The following is an 18254-nucleotide window of genomic DNA, read 5'->3' as shown; positions in this document are numbered from 1 at the left end:
ACCCTTGGACAAGTTGGTAATTTTAAGAACTGTATTTTTAAAAACAGGAAGTCGAGAGAGAAGACATTTATTCTAACTTTACATGCAATAAATGAAGAATGTACGCACCTGGAAACTATTTAGATTGGCCTAAAAATATAGTCTGGGTTAAAGGAAAGTGGTGGAACCTACCCCATCCAAACGAGCTATGTGGACCCACTTAGACGAACTGCGGCATCTCATCACGTTACCCAACCTTTCCTGAGGAGCCTGCTCCCAGTTTTGTGCTGCTGGAGTCGTCCAGGTCCATCTACAAACCTGTTTCAATACTGCACCGCCTTCAGCAGGCCTGGTATCTGCCCAAATGCGCAGCACACGGCGTCCGAGTGATTCCCGGGTGCGGCGCGCTCATCATGGGCCCCAGTTTACCCAGCACACGGCATCCGAGTGATTCCTGGGTACGGCGCACTCATCACGGGCCCCGGTTTACCCCAACCCAGGGAAGGACACAACATCTTCTAAACTTCAAATAGCCCTGTTGTGCTATACAGTGATTCCCGGGTGCGGCGCGCTCATCATGGGCCCCAGTTTACCCAGCACACGGCATCTGAGTGATTCCTGGGTACGGCGCACTCATCACGGGCCCCGGTTTACCCCAACCCAGGGAAGGACACAACACCTTCTAAACCTCAAATAGCCCTATTGTGCTATACTTTGGGGGACAGGGCAGGTGCTAAAAGACAAACACACATTTACAAGGATACTTATCTTAAAAATCCTTAACTTGGAAAACTGTACATTTTCATCTTACAAACCTCCCTTTATTATCGGGTTGGCCAAAAGGTTTGCTCGGGGTTTTCCGTAACCTCTTATGGAACATCTAACTCTTTCTGGCCAATCCAATATTTTGAGAGCGAATGGTTCACTGGGTCATTTTGATCTTACTTTTACACACAACCATACAAAACCCTGTACTGGAATGTTCACAGTAGCATGATTCCCGTGGCCAAACTGTGGAAACAACCCATGTCCATCAACGGATGGATGGACGGACAAAACAGCATCTAACGCCACAATGATATCGTATTGTTTGGCTGTAAAAAGGAACGAAGCCCTGACGCAGGCTGCGGCACGCACGAAATCTTGAACACATTATGCAAAGCGAAAGCAACAAGTCACCAAAGGCCATGCATCGTATGACTCCATTTATACGACAAGTCCAGAACAGGCAAATCCACGGGGACAGAAAGCAGATCTGCAGTTGCCAGGGGCTGGGGAGAGCGAGGAAGAAACGGGGAGTGACTGCTAAGGGGTATGGGGTTTCTTTTGGGGGTACTGAAATTACTCTGAAATTAGATTGTGGTGACGGCTGTACAGCTCTGTGAATACCCTAAACACGATCGAATCATACACTTTAAGGGGGTGAATTTGATGGACATGAATTATTCCTCAATAAAGCTGCTGGAAAACGTGGCTTTGGCTGAAGTGTCTGCAAGCCGTCCAGCCTGGGCGACGAATCGCAAATGCACTCACACAGCTCATTCCTTCTCTGAGACAGTGGATGCAGTCAGCAAGCAGAGGATGTTTCCACTCTAGGGAAGAGTGTGTGTGTGTGTGTGTGTGTGTGTGTGTGTGTGTGTGTGTGTGTGCGTGCGCACAAGGAATAATCTTTCTTGCTGGGGGACATGGACACACGGGGCAGGAAGTCTGTCCCAGCCGTGACTCTGGGATTCCAAAAGCGATTCCAAAATGCAGTAATTCAGCTGCCATTCCCAAAATCCCTGCACGGCCCGGTACCCCCCACTCCGTTCGTCCTGCAGGCGCTGCAGTCCTGTGACACCGGGAGGGGCGCCCGCTCGCCGAGCCTCGCGTGCACCCTACCTGGCTGACACAGGGCCTGTGGTGCGGACATTCCTCAACCTCCAGACACTAAATGGACGCGAAAACGTGCTTTAGCCACTGGGCCCCCGAAGCCTCCCGGGGGTGCGGAGCAGCTCTGCCCATGCCCGGGCTACCACACGAAGGAGGCATCTCACTCTGCTCTCAAAGGGAGCCCACGGCTGCAGCATCACAGCATCAGGAGCAAACCAGAGAAGACACATCGCAAGAAACAGATCCCTGACAGGGTGATGTATTTTGTGGCAAATCAGGTCACGCCAGCCCTTGCTAGCCACAGTCCAGAATTTCTTTATTCACAGTTCAAGAACTCACCACAGCTGCAGAGTTTACAGGTTTTGAGAGCCATAAATCCACCTGCTCCCTGCTTATCTGAATTTCATACAAGATTAATATTCTACCTACATCCGCCTGCAAAGACAAACAGCTACAGAACGCAAAGTGACAATATTCTATGTCAGTAAACGCCGTGACAAGACTCAGCTGAAAACACACTGGGAGCTTAGATTTGGTGTTTTAGAGGAACATACGTTGTGTAAACCAAACACTATGTCGTCACACAGAAAAACGTCTTCAAAGTGGATGGAGGTCTTCCCTGGTGGCGCAGTGGTTAAGAATCTACCTGCCGAGGCGGGGGACACGGGTTCAAGCCCTGGTCCGGGAAGGTCCGACATGCATCCCACAGGCAGAGCAACTAAGCCCGTGCGCCGCAACTACTGAGCCTGCGCTCTAGAGACCATGAGCCACAACTAGTGAAGCCTGCATGCGTGGAGCCCGTGCTCCGCAACAGAGAAGCCACCACAATGAGAAACCCGTGCACTGCAACAAAGAGTTGCCCCTGCTCTCCACAACTAGAGAAAGCCTGTGTGCAGCAACGAAGACCCAACGCAGCCAAAAATAAATACATACGTTAAAAAAAAAAAACTTAGGGCTCCCCTGGTGGCGCAGTAGTTGAGAGTCCACCTGCCGATGCAGGGGACGCGGGTTCGTGCCCCGGTCTGGGAAGATCCCACATGCCGTGGAGCGGCTGGGCCCATGAGCCGTGGCCGCTGAGCCTGTGCGTCCGGAGCCTGTGCTCCGCAACGGGAGAGGCTGCAACAGTGAGAGGCCCGCGTACCACAAAAAAAAAAAGAGAGCACGGTGGGACGTGGGCTGGCACAGGGTACCATTCTGAACACTTCTGCTACCCATCAAAATACTTCTATTGCTCTCTCCTGTGGAAGGGAACGAGGCAGGTGGGATGAACATATAAGCTCATCTCAGAAGGCAGTTCCTACATCAGCAGAGAAATGTGTTAAGGGCACTTGAGGAAGAGTACAAGGAAGATTCTGGAGTGTTCCGTGTGCGTACCTCATCATTTCCCCACACACCGCCTGGAACACTTTCTATGTCTAAACAGTGGTCCCAAGTCAGACATAAAGGGACCCGACTTTAAAATAGTTCTTTGTAAACCATTCAACTATCCATCGATGGGGGAAGGGATAAACAAACTATGGTGCACACACACAATGGAACATTATTCAGACACAAAAAGGGAAACGGTTCTGACACATGCTACACCATCGCTGAACTGTGAAGACATTTCACTGGGTGAAATTAACCAGGTACGAAAGGACGGATCTTATATGATTCCACTTATATGAGGTCCTTAGAGCAGTCAAATTCAGAGACATAAAGAAGAACAGTGGGTGCCATGGGCTGGGAGAGGGGAATAGAGAGTTGTTTAATGAGTGCAGAGTGTTAGTTTGGGAAGATGAAAAAAGCTCTGTACGTGGGTGGCTGCACAACAATGGGAACATACTTAACGACACCGAACTGTACATTTAAAAATGGTTAAGATGGGAAATAAAACTGTCACCTATTGGGAAAAAAATGGTTAGGATGGTAAATTATATGTTACGCATATTATCGCTATAAAAAATAATCCCTTGTCAATGTGACTTAAATAGCTATTAAGTAAAGGCATGAACTTTCAGTTACAGTCTTGTGGAGGACTATTTTCATGTCGGGGGTTCCCTTAAAAATTTGCTAATTGTGCACAGAGGAATCTTACAAAAGTAGGAACTTGGGGACTTCCCTGGTGGTCCAGAGGTTAAGACTCCAAGCTTCCAGTGCAGGGAGCGCAGGTTGGATCCCTGGTCGGGGAACTAAGATCCCGCACGCCTCGTGGTACAGCCAACCAACCAATCAATCAATCAATCAATAAGTAGGAACCTGGAGGATCCCACAATTTTTTTTTCTGATGGCCGTGCAGCATGCCTTGTGGGATCTTTGTTCCCCAACCGGGGATCGTACCTGGGCCCTGGGCAGTGAAAGCGCCGTGTCCTAACCACTGGACCACCAGGAAATTCCCCGCAATTATTCTAAGTAATAAGATCTAGAATTATTACTGACCATAAAAAAAAAAAAATTATGCAAACTTTCTAACAGACTATAAATTAAATGAAGTTGAAGGGAACTGACGCCTATGAATTGACACATACCATCACACTGTCAAAAATGGACTTCTTCCTGCAAAGGAAAACAGAATTTAGGACCAGAAATCCAAGCATAAAGTATAGTCATACTGCGTATTCGTGACATCGGAGGAGGATCAAAAGCTCCTGGCCACGGAGCTTCAGAGTACATGCCGACGGCCGCTGAACTGCTGTGAAAGAAGACACAGGGCGATAGTCAACGCGCGCCAAGGCGGGCCAGCTCCCGAAGCAGCCAGGCTCACACGACTGACATCTGGGGCCGCACACTCCTTCGGTGTGTGACGGCGTGCGGGAGACTGTCCTGTCCATCGTGGGGTGTTTGGCAGCATCCCTTGACACCAGTATCACACCCCCCCAATCAAGTCAATCAAATGTGACCATCAAATATGTCTCTAGACTTTGCCAAGTGTCCCCTGGGGGTAAAAGCTGCCCCCACTTGAGAGCCACTGTCCTACACCAAGAAAGAGATCTCTGGGAACCACCCATGTTTACAAGGAAAACCAAAAGGAAACACTCAGAAAAACAACATACTTTGATCTGGTACAAGAGCCAGAAGTAGCAACAGATGTCAGAAACGTCTCATCGTTTTCGGGCCAGTTTACAACCAGAACCGACAGCCAATTTCAAGAGCCTATTCTTGAATTTAATTAATCAGAACGTAATGTCTCTTTGCATCAGATTCCATCGTGCAGAAGCTCACCAGACTTTCAATCCCTCAGCTGGGACATGGCTGCTCGCGACAGCCCTCGCCCAGCCTGTGTGGGTTCGAGAGGAAAAGAGTAGCTTCTCCGGGGAAAGCAGTTTTCCTGATAACCTGGAGGGGGGCAGTGTCTGTGGGGCTCTACCTGTGTGTTCCGGGCATTCAAGAAGACACACGTTGTTTGAAAGAAAAGTACACGGAATAAATCTGAACCGAGGATCGGAAGGGAGGAAGGAAGGGCTGATTCACGCTATCAAACAGCACCTCATCAGGCACTTTTCATCAGCTGGAGACCACAGAAAATGCAATCGTTCTACCACATGGAATGCACGTCTTTAAATCAACGGGCTATGGTTCCGAGGGCACCCGGGACGCTTTGTGGCTTTCGATAAGACAAATGAGCAACACCCCACTCTAGCCCATGGCACCCCAGGCCTGCTGAACAAACCCCACCCCTCCCCGGGCTGCCACCTGCACCAACTTAGTATGAAAACCCCTGCAACCGGTTTGGTGTTTAACACAACGGTCCACCCAGATGAGATCCACAAAAGACACTGTTTTGTCCTTGTTACTGTGTCCAGTTCTAATTAATTCTAACAGGAAACTCTCCGGGCTCTAGGGAACCACTTCTCTCAGAGTCAGGGCTCCTTTTAATGACAGCTACTGGGCTCATTTGAGCCCTTCTTGGATTTTATGAATAGAAAGAAATTGGTGAGAACTGGCCACCCACTCCAGTTACTAGGAACCCCCTACCAAAAAAAAGAAAAAAAAAAAGAACAGCAGGGAAAAATGAGAAAGCAGAAGGCAGGTGCTTAGAATAAGCAACACGCATGTGCGCGCACGTGCGCACACGCACACACACGCACACACACGCACACACAGAACGCAGCTCCAGAGCAAACACTGTGTACACCGGGGTTCTCCATCACTTCCAGACTGTGAGTACGGCAGGGGAAGTGGGGAAAGGCCAGGAGGAAGAACAGGAATGTGCACTGACTCCACGTGCTCAAGACAATGTTGCACACGTTGTACCGAAACACTACGAAGCAGGGATTAACCTCCTCGTTGTACAGAAACGACGACCGAGGCTCAGAGGATCGAAGCAGCTTCCCAGAAGGGCCAGAGGCGCGGGTGACGGAAGCAGGAGGGCTCTCCTCTCCTCCCTCTGTCCTTGCACTACAACGACAGTGACAAAGGGCAGAACAGAGGACACTACTCAGCCTCTCGCTGCCTGGATGACCGATCCAGGTGGCAGCGAGCAGCCCCTCTGAAGGCAGCTCCCGCAGACGCGCACGGGCAGCGGCTCTGGGCGCGCAGCCAGGTGGCTCTCGGCAGCACAAACGTGGGTGCGTGCCCCGTGGACGGTGGCTTTGCCTCCCATCACCCCGAGAGCTGACAACGCCTGCAGGGCTTCCCCAGGTTCCCAGGTGCCTGACCCTCCACGCCGACCGCACACAGAGGCCTCCAAAGGGGGAAGCAGCTCCGCGGGACAGCGGGCGTAGCTCCCTCCGAGGTGGGTCTCCTTCTGTCCACGAAAGGAATCCATCCCCAGCGGCGGCTCAGATCCCAGCCCTGACGCTGGCGCTCTTCTCTTTGGTGGGGGACGCGGGGTGGCTTGCTCTCCACGTCAGCCGGGCCAGGACTCTCTCCTGAGCAGCGTCCTGAGGGTGGCGAAGCCCAATGCCATCGCTGCCTCTTCTGAGCTCGGCAGCTCCAGCACTGCCCACGTGACCCGGGGAGACCCAGGGCTGCTCTGTGCCGTAGCCTCCTTCTCTGGACAATAGAGGCGACAGTGGCACCGACCTCGCCGGACGGCGTGAGGAATAAACGGGGCCGGAAACCAGCATCTGGCTCACACCGAAACCTGTGCCTGGGTGTTCACGGCAGCTCTGTGTGTCGTAGCCTCAGACTAGGGAGATCCCAAACGCCCGTCAACGAATGAGTGGATAAATACACGCTGGTGTATCCAGACTGTGGAATAATAGCAGGCGCTGGCAGTAATACACAACATCCGGGATGGATCGGAAGTCACACTGGTGTATCCAGACTGTGGAATACTAGGCAGGCGCTGGCAGTAAACACAACATCCGGGATGGATCTGAAGTGCTGGAGGCTAAGTCACTAAAGGCAGTCTCAAAGGCCACATGTTGCATGAGTCCATTTCTGGAACATTCTTGAAAGGATGAAATTACAGAGATGGAGAAGCCAGTTGCCGCCAGGAGCTGGAGAGGGTGACCGTACAGACGGGGCATACGGAGCTTTCTCCGTGCTGATGGAAGAATTCTGCATCAGATTACAATGGGGGTTGCTCGAATCTACACGTGATCATATTTCATACACTGTCCACATGCACACACACACGCATGCACGCACATAAGAACTGCTAAAATCCAGATGAGGTCTGCATTTGTGTCAACAGTGCCGATGTCCAATTTCCTGCTCTTGGTAAGCAGTACCTTCACGTAAGATGTTATCAGCCGGGGAAGGCGGAGGAGGGTGCCCTAGACTTCACTGTACTATTTCTGCAGCCTCTTTTTGAGTCTAACATTACTTCAAAATAGAAGCCTTCAAAAATAACGGTGTGTGATTGATGAACAGATAAACAAAATGTGGTGTATTCATACAATGGAATGTGACTCGGCAAACAAAAGGAATGCTACAAAGAAACTTGCAAACATTATGCTACGCAAAAAAGAAACCAGTCACAAAGCACACGTTACGTGATTTACTTCATTTACGTGAAACGTCCAGAATGAGCAGATCCCCAGACACTGACCGCAGACGGGTGGTGATCAGGGGCTGGGGGAGGTGGGAATGGGGAGTGACTCCTAACGTGTATGAGATTCTTTGGGGAGGGATGAAATGTTTTAAAATCAACTGTGACGGTTGCACAACTCTGTGAATACCCTGAAAACCACTGAATTGTATGTGCACTCCAGATGGGTGAATCGTCAGCTGTGTGAATTATGACTCAATAAAGTTGTTAACCGAACTACGGCAATGTCTGGCACACAGTAAGGTGTTACAGAAGTATTTTGCCACGATACACTCATCCTTCTTCACCCGTGGGGGCTGGTTCTAAAGGTCACCTTTGGTGCACAAACATGGCAGCTCTAACGCTAAGAGAATCCGAATCAGTGTCCTTTAGGCACTGTGCAGACAGGGTCAAGTTCAGAGTCCTTGCCTCCTCCTTATACCTTTTCTGCCCCTCCCCCCAGTCCCCTGCATTCCACCAGGCTGGCTTATCCACTTTTCCCTAAAAAAAGAAAAAGCTTTCTTATTCCTGAGTCCTCACCTTTGCCCACAGAGTCCCCGTCGAGAACGCATTTCCTCAGTATGTATCGAAATCCCATGCAGCACCGAACCCAATCCAAGTGTCCCTTTGAAGAGAAAGGTCCAGCCTTCCTCAGCTGCTCTAGCACAGGCTAATAGACCCTTCCTAGGAATTCCCAGAGCAGGAGATGTCTGCACCACCCATGGCACACCCCATGCTCACCACGGCTTTCCAGCACCTGTAATCCCTTACCCCAAAACACAAGACACATCTCACACATCCTGGTATACTCCACAGTGCTCCAGAAGCAACAGATTCAAAGGATGGTCATCCCAGAAACAGGAGACTTTCATAAAAGGTGGTCTGAAAAGGCTACTCTTGATGTGGGTGAGAATCGGGCCTCGCTGTAAACGGGGTGAAATACAGCAGCCAAGATGGCAACCCCAGAACCCAGACGGCCCCGCTCTCGGTGAGTCTGGGTTCTCTGTACCCCTCACAACAGTCCACAAGGGGCTCAGACAGCAGGAAAACGCCTCCCCAGGGGCCTACAGCACAGGCCACGTTGCCTCACAATGGTGCCAAACGAGGTTTTTATGGAAAATTCTGGTTGGTCCACAAGCAGTGGATGCCTGTCATTTTCCAAACACATTCTGAGAGGCACATGCAAGACAAAGGGAGCCTGTGAAAGGCGAAAGAGAGTCAAAAAGCTCTGTTTATTGTAAATCAGCCATCTTTGGAAAAATACGTACCTGAAATGCACATGGGCAAACACAGCCGCGACGACGCCTCCCTCGAAAGCACACGCACCTTAACAACCATCTCCCTTTCTCTCTCCTAAAATCTCTGACTTCCAGGAGCTAAATAAAACATAGGAGCTTGCTGCGAAGTGCCGACGCAGACAGAAAGCATGTTCTGGTCACCAAATCTCCTCTCACAAGAAATCCTGGGAAATCCCTGTTTCCGGTACATACAGCCATACAGTAATAGTTAATTTTTAAGCCCAGAAAACGTGGAGCGGTTGACAGGATATTCATTATGGAATAAGAAAGAATCCCTGTTACAATTCCACTTACTCAGAGCCAAACGTAGGCAAATCCCTTCTTCCCTCGAGGGTTTATTTTTTAGGCCTGTTTTCTGTCTTCAGTTACCTGTCAATGAAAAAAATACCCAAAGTCAGGCAAAACATATCAACGAAGACATCTCGAATACATTCTCAGCCGTTCCCGAAGCAGGCAGACTTCTGAAATAGGAGGTCTTAGGAAGCTGAAATAATAACAGCGTCAGATGGTAGACAACCACCGTCGGTGAACTGCAGGCTTACGTCTCTATGTAAAGCACATGATGTGACTGTCCACACACACAAAGCTGTTCAAAAGTCTCACTATCTGAGAAGCAACTGTGATCACATCAGCAGGGAGTTCCAGTAACTGAAACATCTACCCCATCTCTCAGTTTTCTCCAGCATCCTAAAACACGCTAAGCGACAACACAGGTATTTCTAGATCCAACGCAACTCAGCACATGCTTACTGAGAACGACACGCCCAGTCCTGTGGAAAGCAGAAGCGCTGCTCAGGGCTGCCCCGGTTTCCGGGACACCTGAGGTCTGCCGTCATGTGACACTTACCCAGCCGGAGAGTGAAAAGGGGGGATGGGGGGAATCTCAGTGAGGGGAGATCAGTGACAGTAAACTCGTCAGAAAACTCACAACGAGACCGTTTAACAGGAGAGAAGTGATGACGCTCAAACTGGTCGTGGGAGACAAGTGACCAGCAGACAAGGAGCTGAGTTTACACTGGGGCCTGGGATGGAGCTCTATGAGGAGGGAGCCCTTGAATGGGAGCGACAGTGGCCAGCAAGTGCAAATGTCCCGTGGCGAGATCGACCTTGGCGACTGGGAGCCAGGGAGGAAGGCCAGTGCACTGGGCAGCAGAAGTGAGTGATCGCAGGTCCTGGATCACGGAGGACTCTGCAGCCCTTGGAAAGGAGTCTGATCCTTTCTTCTTGACCTCCCTTCACCCAGCGCCAGACTGAACGAGAAAAGAAAATGTGACCATCTTTCTACTTAACAACCTTCAGGGGCTCCCATCGTTCTTAGAACAAAACCCAGAGGATCTCTTGCTCAGCAGAGGAACACAGTGGCTCACAAAGTGCAGGCGGGGAGGATGAGAGACGAGATGGAGAGGGACGCACAGCGTCTCAGGTGTCTGGAGGTGTGACCCGGAGGACGCACCGGTAGGGCGGAGATGTGCTGGGGAGGGGACGGAAGAAGCAAGGACAGCTTCTAGGTTCAGAGCTTGAGCAAAACCTGGAAGGTGGGGCCATTGCCCAGGAGGCACGAAGGCTGAGCGCAAGAGAAATCAAGAGTCTTTTAAGGTGTGAACTTTGAAACTGCCCATCGGCTCTCCAAGCAGGCTGTTAACTAGGTGGTTAAACACACAGGTCTCAGCAAGTGGGAGAGGTCACAGTCACAGAGTTAAGTCCGGCAGTAACCACGACCTCTGAAGCCGTGGGCCTGGATGGGAGCATCGGATGCAGGACTTCTCATCCTCGGCACTGCTGGCGCTTAGATGAGACCGCTGTGTCTGCGGTGGGGCCATCCTCTACGCTGCAGGATCCTGGACAGCAGCCCAGGCTCTTCCCACTAGACACCGATAGGAGTCCCCCATCCTCCCAAGAGGTGACAACCAAAACTGACCCACACTGCCCGTGTCCCCTGGAGGGCATACTCGCCCCTGTGAGAACCACTGGTCTCAAGATGACCATGCTGAGTGAAGTAAGTCAGACTGAGGAAGACACGTATCATACGCTATCACTTACATGTGGCATCTAAAAAACGGATACAGGGAATTCCCTGGCAGTCCAGTGGTTAGGACTCAGAGCTTTCACTGCCGAGGGCCTGGGTTCAATCCCTGGTCAGGGAACTAAGATCCCACAAGCCGTGCAGCACAGCAAAAATAAGTAAATAAAAACAAATAAATAAAAAATAAATAAATGATATAAATGAACTTACTTACAAAACAGAGACAGACTCGCAGACATAGAAAATAAACTTACAGTTACCCAAGGGAGAAGGGGGGAGGGATAAATTAGGAGTTTGGGATTAACAGACACACACTACCATATATGAAATAAAGAACAAGGACCTACTGTAGAGCACAGGGAACTATATTCAATATCTTGTAATAACCTATAATGGAAAAGAATCTGAAAAAGAATAGATTATATATATATAATCGACTATATATATAACATATATAATTGACTATATATGTTATATATATAGTCGACCATATAGGTAATATATATAGTCGATTATATATGTGATATAATCGACTATATATTATATAATCGACTATATATATAATATAGTCGATTATATATATATTATATATACTGAGCACTGAACCCTAAGAGGGACCAGGCCAATGAGACAGAGGAGAGTACAGCAAAGTAGGAGGAAATCCAAAATAGTGTGGTGTCCTTGGCTTCTAGTGACAGCCGTCTCTCAAAAATCAGGCAAAGACTAGCAAATAACTGCTACTGAGATGGCGTACAAGGACGACTGCGGCTGACAGGATGACCAGGACTCAGGCACGCCGTCTCTCCACATGGAGGAAATCTAGAGAGGCTTCACGGAGGAGGTGGCACTTGTTGGCGCAAGAAGTCCGGCAACGTACAAGAGAAAGGGGCTACTGCTTGAGTGGTGCTGGGGGCAACGAACGGGAGCAAGAGCAAGGTACGGAGGTCTCCCAAAATACCGGCCGGGGGATGCTCTGCTATCGTGGTACTTAGGAATGAGGATGCTGACAGCAAACAAGAGTACCGGAGGGCCGGTCCGTGGAGAGAATGCGGCTGCCTCAGTCCAGCAGAGGGAGGAAGGAGCCGCCCGAGCACTATGGACCAACGTCACTCTTTGGGCCACCAGTGTAAGGACAGCTGCAGTGGTTGTGCATCCTGGCTCCAGGACTGCCCCCAACAAAAGCGGGGAGACTGGAGGACCAGAGCCCTCCCTTTCTGACTTGCTTCTGCATCATCCTAGACCCCCTACCCCCCCGCAGGGGCTCCGTCTGGACCATCAGGAATTGGAATTAAGGAGGCCCTCATGAGCTTCTGGCTTCTTTTGTTTCATTTTATCTAAGCTGACAAGGAAGGGCACACGCTCCTGGCAGATCACGCTCAGAACCCTGAACTGTATGGAAGTGCTGACAAAACATGCCAGAGGCCGGATCCATTTCACTGCCCTGTTCTGCCTTCCTTCCACAGCATTACCGTGAACGTGCATTTTATTTGTTTAACTGAAAACGTTTAAAAAAAAAAAAAAGAGCAGAGTTACAGGCCTCACTTTGCTCCTAATTAATTATAGGAAACTCTCTGAACCAGAGATTCCTCAGCTGTGAAATGAGGGTATTAAATTATTTATGAGGTTTCATCCACATCAAAAAAAAAAAAAAAACCTGAGGAACCATTTTCCTGTTGACTTCCTTTGTAAATTCTAAGGGAAAACACCTTGCAAGGAACTGAACCAAGAACTTGCAAAAGAACTGGTGGGGGAGGGAAGAGGGGAGGGGAGGGGGGAGACAGGAGGAATGTATCTCGTCCTGCAGCCAACTGAGCAGAGAAATATATCCAAAGCGCGCATTTTTTCCCCCAAAGTTGCCATAATGATTAACATTCCCACTCTGGAGAAATTCAGTTGTATCATCCTGAAAATAATGTGAAAAATCTAAAGTATGTTTTCCAAAGCCACGGTGCATGGCAGAGGAGCCGCGGTTTCCTCCTGACTCCTTTTCTTTTTTTCACTGAGCCCTGAATTAACTGGGCCAAGAGCCAGGGGCTAAGACACATTCTGGTCCCAAAGGCACGGGTGGGCTGCAGCGGTTCACCGCACCAGAGAATTCCAAAGCACTTCATTTGCTCCGTATGGGGTTCAAGTTCTTCGTGATGAAGCTGCTGTTTCCTGCATTACCCATACTGTGCTGACCAGTGTTTTCATATATTGAGATGATTCATTCCATACCAGATTTTAAATCCTTTAAATCGGTGCTTCTCAAATGGCGCTGATTTCGCCCCCCTGCCCCAACCCCGGGACACCGGGCAACGTGTGGAAACATTTTTAGTTGCCAGGACTCCGGGGAAGAATGCTACTGGCATCTGGTGAGGCCAGGGAGGCTGCGAAACATCCCACAGCACGCAGCGTAGCGCCCCCTCCGCAAAGAATGATTTGGATCAAATGTCAGTATCCCCAAGGCTGAGAACCCCGAACCTGAACCGTACTAAAATTTCTATAATTCTGCCCAAGGTATATATACTGTATACTTCCATTTTCCAAACCATTTTTATTCTTTTCAAAGTGATACACGCACACAGGGGAGGCGAAAGACTCCTCCTTTTTCACTGCAAGCTTTCCAGCACCAGCTATCCTCAACGCTACTTCACAGAGCAACCACTTTCAAACCTTAGAACTGCTTCTGTTGTTGGCAGTGCTGCCTAGTACGGACTCCCATGTTTCTAAGTAAGCTGCTTATAATGTATCCTATCAACATCAGATACCACTTAACTTGATCTTCTCACACATGGAAGAGGAATTTTGGTTTTTTAAATTCCAATCACCAATCCTGGACTTACCCTCCCACGTTTCCCCAACAGTATAACATTTGGGGGGTTAAATCTAGACGGCACACGGATTACTTTGGCAATGGAATCGGCACCGCTGAGCAAGCAGTACAGTGTGATTATGATTCCTTTCTTATGCAACTCTTACATTTTCCTGGGATTATTAGTTGCCTCTGTTTTTATTTTCTTTGATAATTCCTCCAACACCCTCCACAACCTTTCAATTTTTAACTCGGATAATCTGTCAGTTCCATGTCTATCCTGCCCTCACCCCCACCCCCCTCTCCCCAAATGTATACACACCAGACCTTCCTCTGGTCTCTGCTCCAGTCTGTACTTGTCAGAGGTGGGTCGGCTCAGAGCAGAGGCCCCGAGATCACACCAGCATCCTGAGAATTCCTTCCACCTCCTTCTGTTTCCGGGACCCCAAATCTTCCCCTTTCTTGGATTACTCTCTCGTTCTGATGGGACCCATTCTCTAGTAGCTTCCTGAGAAGTGATGTATGAGAGCTAAATTATACTGATAGCCTGAACATGGAAAACCACTTTATGCTACTCTTAATTAACAACCAGGGAGGGAATGACTTCAAAATTCTGAGTGAAAATAAATTTTCATAGAATTCTAAGCTCAGTCTGTTTTCTAACTTAAGAAATATGATGTCATTCTGATTCAAAATCCTTCCTATGACTTTTTTTTAAATCCAGAAAGTGCTTAGATACTGCCTTTATCCCTGATTTTCTAAAATGACACGATGATGAGCCTTCATATAGTAATTTTTTTGATGGGCTGAATTTTTATTCACTGCTCTAGTCACTTGGTTTGAAATTTCTCTTCTTCAGACTTGAGGTATTTTCCCCTCCCTCTCTTTCCTGGAATACCTGTTAGGCAAAAATCTAGCTAACCATCTCCCATCTGATAAAGCTTTCCGCACTGTACCTTCATTGTCTAGAAAGGTCTTCATTTAGCCACGTGTGACTACTGAGCAGTTGAAATGTGGCCAGTACGACTGAGGGCCTGACTTTTACACTGAATTTAATTTTAATTCATTTAATTTAAAGAGCCACACGTGGCCAGTGGCTACCCTATGTGACAGCACAGATCTAAAGACTACGACACAGAGGAAGAAAAGACAGCGATGGAACATCAGTGCCGACAGCACCCACCCCGAGATGACGTTAGACACGAGTTCAGAAGAAAAACCTGAGGGCAATTTCCAAATCCCCGCCGTTACTATTTCCAATGTAAGGTTCTGTGATTTAATTCCTTAGGGCCTCCTTCCTCGTTAAGAACTTGAGGACCTTTCAGAATGATATCACACAAGCAGGAGCAGCCCTCCGCACCTAAGACTGGATTTTATTACACCCAGTGTGTGAACAGGGCAACCGAGGGCCCTCTTTCATCTGAGGTGAGATAGGAAGGTCCCTCACAAAACAGAAATTTGTACCGTACTCACAGCATCATAGCAGTAAATAGCAGTGAAACATAAAAAATAATAAAACACGAGACAACTGGCAGGCTGCTAATGGCAACTTCTCTGAATGCCACCTCACGACGGCAGTCGGGGAGCCCTCACCCCATCACACCTGGGTGTAGACCACGGCGCTCTACACATGCTTCGGCAAGAAACAGTGCTTCTGCACAGTGGATGCCCCAGGGGATAGAAACTAGAACAGCACGCAAGGCCTTCTCTGTGCATTCGTTCATTCGCTTACTCATTCAACAAATGTCACAAATATCGTAAACTGTCACCTATCTGTTAGCAACAACCGAGACAGAAAACAGCACAAAGCCAAACTGCACAAGTCCTATGCACCTGCCACAAAGCCAACTAGCCTCTTGTTTCATCAGAGTCACTGAGAACCACTTTATCACGGCTGAGTACAGAACATAGCCGGCATGCCACAGCTGTGCCTTCAAAGCAAACAGCACGATCACAACCCAAAGAAAGTCACTCTTCTTCTTTAAACTTTGAAGAAAAACAAACGTAGCACTGTAGGTATAGGGAAATAAATATTCAGGAAACATCATTCATTGTTAATTTAAGAATCAATGGGGAAACATATTTTCTTCATATACTCTTCAGGTAAGTCATTTAATATCCATTCATTCCTGCAAAATGACATTTTATTAGGCTTGCAGGTCTTAGAAGTTCAGCGTAAAAGTGTGAGTTATTCAAATGAGGAGAAAAAGCGACACTCACCAAGACACATATAAACTTGATTTCTTCTTTAAAGCGCTATGACACTAACAACAAGTACTTAACGCTTGTAGAATTGGCAAAATCAGTACTGTGAGCATGCGTTGATGTATGTGAGCACATATATACAGACATGTGTGTCATTTGCCCATCACCCCACGACAGCAGACTCAACCATACACACGTCACACGTGACGAATGAAAAGCACTTTCCCAACTCACACCACGATATGCCAAATAAATCCCATATACAAAGACCAAGACAGGACCTGTCACATGAAAATCTGGTATGAGAGAGGTAACGTAACATGACCCAGTTGGGCTTACAATTATATAATCCATCCAGAGCTAGTATCAACGGAAAAAAAACACGAAAAACTTTAATAAGGTATCAGTCGCACAATATTTGTTTGTAAGCGTTAAATTTTATTCAGTGGCATGAAATTTTATTTAGTGAGAGAAAAAGAATCACAACGTTTAAAGATGATACATTAAAGTATTAGGATAGGGACTTCCCTGGTGGCGCAGTGGTTAAGAATCCGTCTGCCAATGCAGGGGACACGGGTTCGAGCCCTGGTCCGGGAAGATGCCCCATGCCACGGAGCAACTAAGCCCCTGCGCCACAGCTACTGAGGCTGCTCTCTAGAGCCCGCGAGCCACAACTACTTAAGCCTGCGCTCTAGAGCCCGTGCTCCGTCCGCAGCGAGAGAAGCCACCGCAATGAGAAGCCCGCTCGCCGCAACTAGAGAAAGATCGCGTGCAGCAACAAAGACCCAACGCAGCCAAAAATAAATAAATAAATAAATTTATTAAAAGATAAATAAACTATTAGGAAAGCATGATCTTTCTTATTCAGCAAGTTGTCAACCAACAGCAATCTGAATATCTCCCCGCAGATATAACACCAAACTATCAATATAATCTTCAGGTGACACATCAATTTCTGGTCTATAGATGACACAGTGAGGGTACCATGGGGTAGAAAAGAATGCCAATGAATCTCGTCCTCAACTCCCAAAGCACTCTCTCCACATTCTGCAATGAGTACTAAGCGTACTTTTAAATGTAACTGTCAAGCACGTTATTTATTCACTGAAATTATCACAGCAGTTTCTGAACGCCATATGGTCCTGGTGTTCAGGTTTCAGTTTCTCTGATGTGCAAACACATCCTACTCCCCCAACCCTCACCTGGAAAGGGCAAGTGTACCGTCCTCAATTTCATTTAACAACACAGCAAGCAAATCCCTTTGGGAAAACAATTAAATTCAACTCTGTGCTTACCTAAATACCTCAAAATCTAGGACACCAATGGCAACGCTCAGCTAATGCAAGAACAGAGTATTAAAACACACGCACACACACACACAAACAGGCACACAAACACATCTTGCTATTCACAAACCAAAGTGCTCCTTCAAGTGTCAACCTCCCTATTTAGGAGATCAGAAAGATGTCCTAGGTAAAAACAAAAATTTTAAACTAAAACCAAAACACCCAACACTCTCCCACAAATACACTAGAGCTTCACCATACTGAAAGACTCTCAAGAAACCTCATAAGGCAGAGACCGAAACTATGCAGCTCTCTGATCCTTCCCCCTCTGGAAACAAGATGCCCTCAAAATGACTTAAACCCCAGCCTTTCCCAAAAGTGGCGAAAAATTTTTTTTATTTGTCAAATTAACGACTGGGAGGTGTTGGGTCACTAGGAATTCTGTTTCAGTGTGCACTGAGGGTCAGTTCTGCCCCCAAGTCTTTAGACCAGTGGCTCCCAGCTGGGGATGACTGCGGTCTCCAAGAGATGTCTGGTGACGTCTGGAGACGTTTCAGGTGGCCACACCTGGGGCTGAAACGGAGGGCTTCTCCATCACCAGCCAGCTCAGGCAGTTCAGCTAACAAACACGTCTCCAGTCTGTCTACAGCTGCCTCACGCACCCCACAGACTCTGTCTGGCCCTGCCGTGCCTCACCCCCGACCCCCAATCTTCTGCCCCGGCTGTTAACAAGCTCTCCTAACTGGTTTCACATTCTCCAGCCTTGCGCCTTTGAGAGAACGCAGGCGTTCAACCCTGAGAACCGTATCGCCGGTAGCATCTACAAGTCACCTGTCCTCCT

At 48.3% G+C, this 18254-nt stretch overlaps 1 protein-coding gene across 7 annotated transcripts in view; it reads right to left on the bottom strand.

Moving 5' to 3' along the window:
• Positions 1-18254, bottom strand: part of TBL1X (transducin beta like 1 X-linked) — a 227141-nt gene that overhangs the window by 132599 nt on the left and 76288 nt on the right. For 5 of the 7 annotated variants that reach the window (XM_049704929.1, XM_012531503.3, XM_033420229.2 and 2 more), the window contains exon 2: positions 9400-9474. The gene's annotated coding sequence lies outside the window, so the exon portion shown is untranslated. Of the gene's footprint in view, positions 1-9399; positions 9475-14244; positions 14396-18254 lie in introns of those variants that run through there. The other 2 variants (XM_033420226.2, XM_033420223.2) reach the window with 2 other exon arrangements.

The sequence above is a fragment of the Orcinus orca genome, chromosome X (genome assembly GCF_937001465.1).
Source record: "Orcinus orca chromosome X, mOrcOrc1.1, whole genome shotgun sequence".
NCBI lineage: Eukaryota > Metazoa > Chordata > Mammalia > Artiodactyla > Delphinidae > Orcinus > Orcinus orca.
Note: the sequence above shows the minus strand (reverse complement) of the source record. Positions and strands in the feature narration are given on the sequence as shown.